The sequence below is a fragment of the Zeus faber genome (genome assembly GCF_960531495.2).
Source record: "Zeus faber genome assembly, chromosome: 19".
Taxonomy (NCBI): Eukaryota; Metazoa; Chordata; class Actinopteri; order Zeiformes; family Zeidae; genus Zeus; species Zeus faber.
In genome coordinates this window covers 19,485,365-19,497,510 of record NC_137206.1, presented here as the reverse complement: position 1 = coordinate 19,497,510, position 12,146 = coordinate 19,485,365, and the positions used below count along the sequence as shown (strand labels likewise).

The following is a 12,146-nucleotide window of genomic DNA, read 5'->3' as shown; positions in this document are numbered from 1 at the left end:
CACACTTTAGCCATCAGCAGCAACTAGGCCGCAAGAAAGCTCATGTCTAGGTTAACAGAAACTTTGGCTAATGAGGGTCAAACATTACAGAAGGGCCCGCTTGGCTCCTCTCATGTCATGGGAGTGGATTAGTCCCCCCCACCCTTTGCCCCAAGGGACCATCCACACCAACCTCGTGGATTGAGAGCTTTGAGTTGTCTTTCATTATTATTATTATTTGAAGCAGTAGTGTCTAGGTTTCAGTCACAGCTGGCGTTTAAATAGTCCTACAACCTGATCTTAAGCAAACACAAGGAGCAGAGGGAGTTGTGTTTCAGTGCGATGAGCAGATAGGACTAAGCGGAGGTGAAAGCTGAAAATATATTTTCCTTTTGCTCTGGAAAAATCCTTATTATCTATCCATCCATCTATCTTGTTTGACAGAGAGATGAGAAATAAAACTTGAATTCAAACAACTTATAGGCAGCACATATGGGCTCTAGGATGAGATGGGTTTACTCTTGTGGGGCTTTATAGTTTGTTTTACGAAACATTACTGGGCGTATACTGCGTTTCAATCTCATGGCATGTAATTGCCTGCCTCGGTTCGATCTTTAATTAAATTAATGAACACTTGGAGGCATTATAGGGAGCGGCGTACAAAAACAAAGGGTTGATTTGACTATGTTGGAGTACTTTCTCCCCCACCAAGACAAAGGCAACACACTCTCCCCTCTCCGGGATAGACTGGACAACGACAGCCTGCCAAAGAGGCTGAGCAGTGTCTGTATCTAAGCGTTCTACAGCAGCATTTCCATTTTGTCAACTTTCAGAGCTCGCAGTTGTTTGCCATATTTTTTACATATTGTCTATGCACTGAACAAAAAAAAACAAAACAGCATGAATAGGCCTGTTGTTTACCAAGATAACTACCATTTCATGACGACAGAAGCCAGTCACACTATCCTGAGTGGCCGCAGTACGCCACGGCGTTTGAAAACCATGAGCATACGGCAGTGAATTCAGACATAGTGCAGATGTGAAGAAGGGGATCAAGAAGTTAGGCAGCAGATGCTCCAGCTTAATTGCACAGTTGCAAAGTGAGCCAAGGCAGTAGGCCAACTGGATGCATTAAAAACAAGGTTGGAGGGGTCAAAGTGCTCATATGGTGTCAAATCCATCCTAAAGATCTCAACTTGCCTTGCCACCTGGCAAAGGTCAACATCCAATACGATCCATATCAATCCCACAGTATACATAAAAAAATAAATGTATAAAAAAAAAAAAAAAAGAGAGAAGATCTGGTAGGTCTGGAACATTAACAAGAATGGTGATCTGCCATTTCAATATGCCTTGGAACGAAAACAGATTTGCACAACAACTATGAAGTCAACTTGCACGGTGTGGAAGCTGCTGTTTTTTCCACTACTAACCACTCGCCTCGTCACCTAAATGAAAGCAGAAAAAGCCGCAACTGGCTCCTCTGCATAGTATACACTCAAGAACCAGAAACTCGTGATAATGTGGAAAACTGGCTGTACATCTCATGGGCAGAGGTGGACAATTCCAAGATCAGAAAGAAGGGATTTTAACAATTATAGTTGATAAATTGCTTATAAGAATTTAATCTATTTCGATTGTGTCTCATCGATAAGAACGGAACAATCTGCAGTATTGTTATTGCATCAACAGGAGTCCTTGGGGCGAGGGGCGTTGTGAGAAAAAAAATAAAATAAAATAACCCAGCCAGGAAGCAGTAGTACTCACTGCAAGACAGGAAAAAATGCCCAGTGGAACAAGAAGTAGAAGTAGATACAGGCTTCAGTAAGAACGACAAACAACAAACATGGCTGTGCGTAGAAAACAATATTTTTATTGTTGCTCAACAACTAGTGCTGCGTTCAGATGGAACATGGTAGACGGGAACAGGATAACAGCACTTTCTGAACAGCACAGATGAAGGGGGAAAAAAAAAAAATTCCCAGCGCGAGGGAGAGGTACGATGGCAAAAAAAACAAAAAAAACAAGCGATATGTTGCTATGGTGATGACTCCAATAAAATATTAAACTCAATTATTTTGTGTCTGTTATATTTTAGAATTTTAGTAAGGTTGAATACTTTTATTAGCCTCTCGATGTCCATATCTGCACCAGAATTTATCTGCTACATAACATCCGGCTCACTCGCCGGAGGACAGCAAAAGGTTTAAATATTTAACTCCCTCAAAGATGGGTCGTAAATATTCCTCTATGCGCAAACCAGCGCGGCGCGTCTTGCCCGTAACTTCTCAATTTTTAAATGAAATGAGGAGGAACACTCCTCACGCCTGTCACAAATTTCGGAGGTACGCGGCGTCACGTAGGTCCCCGTGCGCCACCCCATGGTGACATCATTAGCTTTTATGTCATCAATTAATCGACGATCGTTTGTTAAGGTAAACAACTATCGATTGCGGAAAATCCTTTAAATTTGCCTCCCTATCAGAAAGTAAAAGTCCTGCCATGAGAAGGCTCCACCCATGTACAGAGCCAGATGATTTCACTTTTATAAGTTGCAGCTCTGGGTTGTGCAGACTCGCAAATCCTGGCGGTTGACTTGAAACACTGGGAAGGACTTTATTCTCTGAAACTTGTAATGTCCAACTTGGTCATAATACAGCCATTTTAAGAGGAAAGACAGGTTGACACAATGATGGACCTGGATGCTTATTTAGCTCTGAAAATAATCCTAACTAACAAGTCCATCCAAACTAGCACGAGGTGATATTGACTAAATGAAATATCACAATATTTCTGATGAATACCTCAATATTGATAATTGGACCATATTTTGGGGTGCTGACTAAGTATTAGTGCTTTCATAGCATATTTACACACAATAAATATTTGAGAAACAAGCATTTGTAAGGTGGATATTATGACCAAGCAGGTAGAGGCATTTATCAGAACAGTCTATGAAGATCAGAAAATGCCATTACCTTAATGCAATGCAGCCTTTAAGACAACATTTAACTATAATCACAATATCACAAGACAAAAAAGTCCAAGATTTTATATATATATATATATATATATATATATATATATAAAATCTCATACAGGGCTGGACGATATGGTCAAAAATGTTATCGAGATATGCTTTTTTATATTGATCGGTGTCGATAATTATCACGATATATATCAAATAATAATAACAATAATAATGCACAATTTAGTGTAACAGTTTAAAGTGTATTATCATGGCTTTACCTTAAACACTGAATAAATAAAATAAAAAATATTCAAACTAAAAAGAGAAATAAATAATATATAAATATATCAGGGCTGCAGATATTCCTCTATAATCCCATTTGATTTTGTATGCTTTTTATCTTAAATATTGAAATGTATTAAAATGTTTAATCCTTAAACAGCGCATTGGCAAACGTCAGTGGCTGGGAACCTCTGCACTGAGGGACATTCTGTCGGTGATGAAACAATGGAACTTCCATCGCCAAATCAGTGGAATTATTGGACATTCTGGTCAAAGATGCACTTTCCCGTGTACACACAGTGAAACACTGGAGGAGAGGACAGGAAAAGGCACCGGTGTGCTCATGAGTCTCCGCCGACATGGACTTTGCACAGTTACCTGGAATATTTCTCTGTAATGTGCGTTCAACAAACTGGATGAACTTGTATTAAACTTTAATGCTCATCACATGTGGATTGATTCGCTAACGTAAGCCAATTTATAATCAATCAATTATATCTTGTTTATTTAAAAAAATACACAATGGAATGGCAATTTCAGCATTCGAATAGCATCATTAGCAGCATTATTTTTTGAATATATGAATTCTATTCAAATTTCGTACATTCCCGCAGCCCTGAGATATATATATTATAAACATCATTGTCGTCTGAGAACAGTCTTACTTATCGGAGAGCGCCGCGGCCTGGGGAGGGAGTGGAGGAAGCACAGGTGCTCCTGCTATAAAGATTGGCTGTTCATGTCATCTGGTTGTTTCTCTGCTGCACGATTGGCTGTTTGTGTCACATGTTTGTTTCTCCGCTACACAATTGGGTGTTTGTCACCTGGTCGTTTCTCTGCTGTACGATTGGCTGTTCGCGTTGTGCCTCTGTGGGTAGAGGAAAACGGCCTCTATCGAACTGTATCGAAAATAAATCATATTCCATCGTTATTGTGGAAGATTGTATTGTGAAAATGATGGAGATGATTTTATTGCTCAGCCCTCGTCTCATATGGCAATATTGATATGAGAACGATACATCGAATTGCCTAATCCAACTATTCCCCCTGATTTACCTAGCACTTAACCCAATAACATACAAAGCAAATTGAGAGCCTCAAGAAAATCACACAAAACACTATTTGATGATGTATTCCAGTGTGCATTATGTAATAAATACACCCACCTGTCTGTGTGTGTGTGTGTGTGTGTGTGTGTGTGTGTGTGTGTGTGTGTGTGTGTGTGTGTGTGTGTGTGTGTGTGTGTATGTGTATACTTGAAGCTCAAATCATTCTGTATTCAAGGAAAGGCCTATTAATTTAAGAAAAACTAATATAGAGTTGGCCCATCTTATCGGCAAGCAGTAGTGGTGTGCCAACAACAGGTCATACAATGTCATTATCAGTAATCCTCTCATGCTCTCAAGAGTGTCAACATTGGCCAGTAGAGAGCCTCTTTAGCACCCAGGGAGCAAACCAGCCCTGGCATTGTTATCAGTACTAAATGGAAGGGACTGTCTCTTTTAAACTGTCTAGAGGTTGGTGAGAACATCAGAACAGGGGTAAAGCTGAGCTGCAGTGCTAAACCACAACAAGTGCAAACACTTACACAGAAGGGTTGCACTGGATGAATGTATGTTATCGTGGAGTTAACACATTGAGACAATAGAATGATAACAGTTCACCACATCCTCCACGTCTACAGCAGCTGTCACAAGGCCTCATATTTTTCCCCCAGACAAAAATTCCTGTTAAGAGCAAAATAAAACAGCACCCCAGTGGTCTGTGTCTAAGCTAGTGTGCCTCACAAAGAGAGGCACAATAAATGTGATTTAAAAAAGGGAGAAATGTTCAACATGGACGTCAGCGAATGACAGATTTGACGGATCTCATTGATAAGTATTACATTTTGCTGAGCACAATTTCTTGTACACTAGCTGAACCAAAGATTACTGTTAATGGAACTCGATGCATGATTGGCTCTAGTTGGGAGCTGGCAGCATAAACTGTACCAGGGGTGGTGGCAAGGGTGTTGAGGTCCTCAGACAGCAACAGCATGATCTCACAGAGGCAGACAGAGTAACATAATCCCTGTGACAGCCTGCTAAAAATCACAGGGCTCTGGTGCCTTCTGGAATGTGCTCTGTGTGCTCACTGTTCACTCTGCCCCTCTGGCAGTGCTGTACTTCCTCCAACGTGCACAAAAAATAGCACATACACATTTTAGCCACAGGGCAGGACACGATCCTGAAAAGAGGGGCTAACAGGCCAGTGAATGGATGGCTGTGTCCTGTTCCGACTGGACCACAGCAAGCACAGAAACCCTGGGGACTGCATCTCTCCCCGGCTGTTCCGAATCCTCTCAAAACAAAGCTGCGGCAGAGCAGCAAAGGGTCATGGGAGTCTTGGCTGGCCAGCTGTGAGACCGGAAGTGTGGACATGGGAGTGAAAGAAGGGTGGGAAAGTGATGCAATGTAACACAGGGATGACCTATGAGCAGAGAGGTTCATATGTCTTACCTTCGCCCTTCATCCATCTAACAATAACCAGTTGTTGCCTCAATGTGTGGTATAGCTCAGCCTTAAGGCCAATTAAGCTGAAATACACACCAGTAAAATGATGAACATAATTTCATTTGTTATAACTCGCATTGTTTCAAAATACACATTTTTCCATAAATGATGAACAGCAAAACCGATGAGGGAATCGTCTAACTCAAAAGTTCATGGTTATAAAAACTGTTGAAATCACCCTTGACCGTTTTGAAAAGCCTTAAATAGACCCAACATCTGGCTTGTAGCCCTTTGAGAATAAACTGATTTACTGTCAGCACAACATCGCATACACTACTTAAAGATCCTCGAGAATAATTTGGACATGACATGACATTCAGAGAGAAATTACACCACCAGCACAGAATAAACTAATTCCTTCCTAATAAGGTTGGGCAACAAATAATATTTTTCCCATATCAATGTATACATTTCAATTAGCAATATGCGTTTTCTTTATTTAGCAATAGAGCAAAAACATTATATTAATGTTTCTCCTTAGTTACAGTAAATTGCATTTCATAGGTCACCCTACTTCTCTGCAGGTCAAATATGACTTGTTCATTTTATGAATTTATATAATTGTTTTAATGTCATTGTGAAATAATTAGTTTTAATTGTATGGAAGTCAAATAATATGATGTCCTGACAGGTCAGTGAATAATCACATTAAGTTTAATTTACTAGCATTTTAGTTTTCATGCAATTCTGCAGCACGATATATAAAACAAAAATGATAGTGGCTCAATATATCATTCAAAATATGTAATGGCCTGTTCCTGGCTGTTGCCCTGACAGTGCATGTAATATTGAGACGACCATATTCACATTAGATAATGAAAGAAATAACTTGACTAAATAATGCAAAGTAGTGTTGCTGTACCTGGGAGCCATTAAGAAGCGATCCTTCCAGTAAAATAGAGGATCATTTGTAAGTCACAAGAGATAATAGACCCTGACGGCTTGTGTGTGAGGGCTGAAACAGATACATTTCAGCTCCCTTGCCTCAGTCTCCGTACATCCTGACAGGTACAACCCCCCGGGTGCTGTCACAATACAACTAAACAAGCCACTTGGGAAGGCATTTTGGATGAAACACGTGTTCAAACTTGTGCATGAGCACGCTGGAAGGAGGAGGCATTCCAGATTGCATGGTTATGCGACAAAATGTGGCCTAAGTAAATAAAATCAAGGAGGTGTTTGATATATAAGAGATAGGGAAGGAAGTGCTTGGAGCAAAGCCTCCGACAACTGTGGTTAAGATGCAAAAGGCACATTATGAACACTCCCCTGGTTAAACAGTTTTATTCATAAATTGTTTCAGAGTGACTGCATTGAGAGCAATAACTAACCTTGAGAAAGCAAAACTGCAGTAATCAATTGCTTTGCAACATAAAGTGGTTTCGTCATTTATTTTTGTATATCAAATTGGTGAAAACCTAAAATCGACTTAGATCAAATAAACATTATTATTGTTATTATTAAAGTTCTAAACTCTAACTTATGCCACTATTAGACTACTACTACATTATTAGTCTACAATAGCATAGTAATACACACAATATCATATGAAGACCTTATAATATTAAACAATAGAAAAACAACTTTTCTTTTCGGTTTGTAAATAAAGATTGTGTGGAGCAGATATGACATGAATAAAATACTCAATAAACTAAGCCTTCTGCTGAATTATACAAATCAATGACTGAAAATTATAGGAATCTTTATTATTGAGGAACCAATACATTTCATGCAATGGATTGGTTTGACATAACATCCCTCTTGGCCAAATAAAAAACAAATATGTTTTTCTTCTTCTTTTTCTTTCAACAAACTGTTGGTAAAGTAAGTATTATCAGAAACCACAAAAGGGAATTAACTTTGCCATATTGGGTTAGTCTTCTTAACAAAACTAATTTAAAAGAGAAACTGCTACTACATCCTCATGATATTTTGGTGAGGAAATCCACAAACCTTGATGAACTGCGAGATAATAAAAAGAGTGATTGCAGACCACTTATCTTTAAAATGTGGAAGCCAGATTAGCCCAACATGACATCTCAGAATGACTCTTTAAGTTGTCAAACCAAACATTAAACAAAAACATAGATGGTGATGTGTTGATGATCTAACACTCCCAATAGGCCTTTACCACTTCACACTGTGTCCTAATGTAATCGGGCTAATTTATTCCTATACATGCGCAATAACTAAATCTTATAGCCTAATTTTCTGTTGCGAAAGCTGGCATGGATGGGGTCTTGACAATATATCACTATTGACTATATCACTACTGACTGTACAAACATACCTGCATGCTTGGGCAGTCATTGAAAACCCTTTCAGGCAGAAGAAGAAAATCATGAAACAAAAATGGGGAAATGAGAGCAGGTTTATGTAACAACAACAATGATGAGACAGCAGGAGACAATGAAAAATATTTACCCCCGTTTCTCAACTTCAATATATGCTGCTTCAGAGGCTGGGATGCAGAAGTTGTTATTTTACCAGAGAATCTCAGCCACATTGAGGTTCTGGCCATCATGGAAACTGCAGAGCTGGCATATTGCCTTTAGGTTGAAGGGGACAGATTTGGCTGCTGGAGGCCACTGGTAAACCACTACCAGGCATTTAGAGCAAGACATGGGCAAATTCTTCTACAAGGAAAGCTTAGGCTTATCCCAATTACTAAGAAGTCACTCCATGCCACTAAAACTATAGTATCATATAGAGTAAGGAATATTTACACAAGTATTTAAACGTCTACTGGTTAGCTACACGTGTTTTCAAAGGCTCTATGTACAGTCAGCAGCTCATGAATCAAAGACAGATGAAGTGAACAGGCCACATCATTCGAACATCAACAAATAATGCTGCGATGTATGGTTAGGCCTGAAGTGGAAAAGGAGGCCCTGGCCGTGAATGGCCAGCTTTGGGTAGCCTTGAGCATGATCACAGCCCGGCCAATGATGGGGGGGCCAAAATCCAATTCCTTTAATACCAAGACAGTCAAACCAGCTTCTTCGCGGGGTGTCAAATGACCGTTTCCAGAAGCAAATGCCTAAGAATGGGCTAATTCAATATAACAGTTTACAGAAATACAGACAAAACATCTCTCTGGCTTTTTTTTTTTTTTTTACAAGCTGGCTGACACTGTCGGTGTAACTACACTTTATAAAATCGTATTATGGCGAATTATGGAATCTTCTTTGGAACCTTCAGAATGGAGCCTTCAGAAAGCACCATCAGCTTCATAATGTGCTTGACATTCATTTAGGAGTTGGTTTTAGGGATGGGAGCAGTGGATTCCCTTGATACTAACCCAGGGTGCATTAATCGTGAGTCTGTAGATGCATGAAATATAGATTAGACGGGGGGGGGGGGGGGGGGGAAACCCTACGTATCGACCCTTGTAAATATTGCCTTGAACATGCAGACAGGTTTCCAGGCAACCTGATTCCCATCATTGGGTTAATAGCAGATTTCAACGTCTTCGCCATCGTGTCGGTAGACAAACAACAGGTGACAACACAAAAGTGCATTAAATAACGTTTCTGGGGGAACACAATGGGCTGAGAGAGAGAGAGACACACACACAGAGAGAGGGAGGGAGGGAGGGAGAGCGAGCGTCGTGGCCGTTAAACGATCAGCCGTGTGCCACTGATCTGGGGGGGCTCAGCCTGACTCGAACCAGGCGCACGGCACCACCAACCACTGGGATCACAACACAAAACGTCAGAAACAAGGAGCTGCGGTCGGTTGTAAAGGTGTGAGGACAGTCGACAGCGACTGGCGCCGTCGGGATCGAGCAGCTAACGTTGACTTGCGTCCACAGCTCTGCGGCGCAGTGTCCTCATCCCAGCCTTTGACTGGCAGCGTACGTCAACCTTTTATAATCATGTTATTATTGATCATCTGCTTTTAAATAAACTAGCGGACATCCGCGGCCACTCGCTCTCGGCTGTACAACGCCGAACCTAGCCTGCCTTTTGCCGTAAGGCTGGCCATGTTGGCACGCCAAGAGTGGTTGAGCTATCTGGAGACGTTGGAAGATGCTAAGCTAACGCGGCGTATTGGGGCATATAGATGATGTTAGCACAGCGCTAGCGGGGAATAGCGGTAACGTTTCGACTGCCTCTTACCTGGTTGCGGGTCGCGGTCCCCCTTTGTCTTACTTCGCAAGGACCCTAGAGATCCGGGATTTCCATACGAACCAAAACACCGGGACGTCTCGGTATCGGCGTGACTGGAGGATACTGGCCCTACTGCGGGACTATCGTTCCGATGTGGAAGCAGCGTGCCATAGCCGGGGTCTGGAGATAGTCCGGCTAGCTCGGCGCCCCCACCCCCTCACGCACACGCTCTTCGCCGATTGGACAAGAAATGAAAGCGCGGGCTTCTGGTTGGACCGGGAAGCTGTCAATCAATCCCTCGTCGTCGTCGTCGTCGTCGTCGCCCCCCCCTCAAGCCGCAGTTCGTGGCCGAGCGGTCGCCGTTACGTCGGTTCGCAGAGGGGACGATGTCGTGCTTCGCAGTTATCGCTGAAGTGCAGCGAAACCGTCAGACCAAACCATGTCCTCAGCATTTCGTTTAAGACGTACGTTAAACGCGTCCTGAGGGGAATCCAATTTGAACCCTCCGAGACGCTCTTCAAATGGAACGTGAGGAATAAGAACCGGCGCCTCTTAATATAACCAGTCGTACAATTCTTAGTTTTGCATTTTTGTCTGTGGAATGAGGTTCGCCCACATCCAAGCTCATGCGCTAACATTGTGGGTCTAGCAATACGTTATAGCCCCCTTAAAAATTGGAGTTAAAAAAAAAACCAAATAATATATCCCGAACGCTTGTTTTATTTCATTTATTTGGCATTTCCCTGCATATATGTCTGAAAGTATGCATATGTATGTGACGAATAAACCTCTTGAATTTGATGATCGTTTATTGTACTCCGTTAGACCCCCGGTGCCACCAATTTGCGCCGATCCATTATGTTTTACCCCTTTCTTCACTCATGCGCACTCCGTCAGACAGGTCAATAGGTTTTCACAAGGCTGTTGATATAGTTAAAGTTGTTATTTTTACACACACACACAAAAAAAAAAAGAGGTGACAATCTACCTGAACGTAGATGGAGGGAGGCCGGGTACGTGGATCCATCGGCGATTACCCGCGTAACCTCGGTGAAGGATGTCTGCAGCGTGGTTTGTGACCGCCACCTGGTGGTACCTACGTGACACGCCCGTGTTGTTGTGCCACTTTCCAACCACAGCACGCAACACCCCGCCCCCCCCTTTTTTCTTTAAAACCACCGCGGCTGTCATTCTGACGGCGCTCCCATTCCAGATTTCCTACTGCTTCGGTGCAGCCGCTGGGGTTTCTCCACGGCGAAAGGGAAGCTCAGTGCAACCGCTGCAAAACCTTCTGCCAAAATAAGAGGAATCGGAAGGCCTGGCGCTGTGGTCGGGCGCTTCAAATTGAATACTGCGCGACCCGCCTTCGACCATTAGTGCGATATCTGTTTGAAAGTAAACAGGAGCTATATACGGAGACCAAACCACCGCTGCTGAGTTTATATCAGACGCTGTAATCCCCCTCCCCCAAAAAATGTTACAGTTTGAGAGCGCCACGGAGGGAGGGAGGAAATCATATCTGGAAACTGGAGTCATGTGGTTTTCAAACCAGATGTTTCATGCGCCAACCTCTCCCCCCCCCCCCCCCCCCCCGCGCAGTCTCCAAACGGCGCTGAAGCGACCACGTCGAATTCAGGAACACGTCACAGCAGTATTAGAATATATGCAATCACAGATTCAAGGCACCTCATTTTGCCAGATAAGCGACCGCGCCCTCCGTCACACGTGCTTCTTCCGTCTTTATATCGCTTCCACGCTCTTTTGTCACAAAGGATTTCACTGATTGTCTTGGCAGGCGACAGGCAAAACAAATACATACAAAAAAATTTGATGAAATTTGAATGTTTTGTCCACGTTGTAAATAGAGACGACTATCAGGCAGACACCTACAGTACACGTAGATAACTATAGCTGTCGAGTGACAACACAAGGAAACACCTCACCATGCCCATGTCACAATGATAAAAGTTTTGTAAAAAAAACAAAAAAAAAAAAAACATTTTTTTCACATTTTCACAGCCACAGAAAAGACCACATCCAAAATGGTTTTTTTTTTTTAATATATATATACTGTATGTTATAGAAAAATGTATCACACAGATCAAATAGATACTTGGCTTTTGCAGATCGTTTGACGTTAAGAGAACCGACACTAAAGGAAGACAATCAGAAAAAAAAAAATCACCATATTACATTTCTGTTTTATTTCACATACACCGATTGTGACATTACACACTTGGCACTCTTCCA

General features: G+C 42.0%; 1 protein-coding gene across 1 annotated transcript in view; it reads right to left on the bottom strand.

The window, feature by feature from the left end:
- nck1b (NCK adaptor protein 1b) overlaps nt 1–9,998 on the bottom strand; it is a 31,294-nt gene extending 21,296 nt beyond the window's left edge. Inside the window, exon 1 of the mRNA XM_080019975.1 lies at nt 9,906–9,998. The gene's annotated coding sequence lies outside the window, so the exon portion shown is untranslated. The remainder of the gene's footprint in view (nt 1–9,905) is intronic.
- Between the last annotated feature and the right edge of the window lie 2,148 nt (nt 9,999–12,146).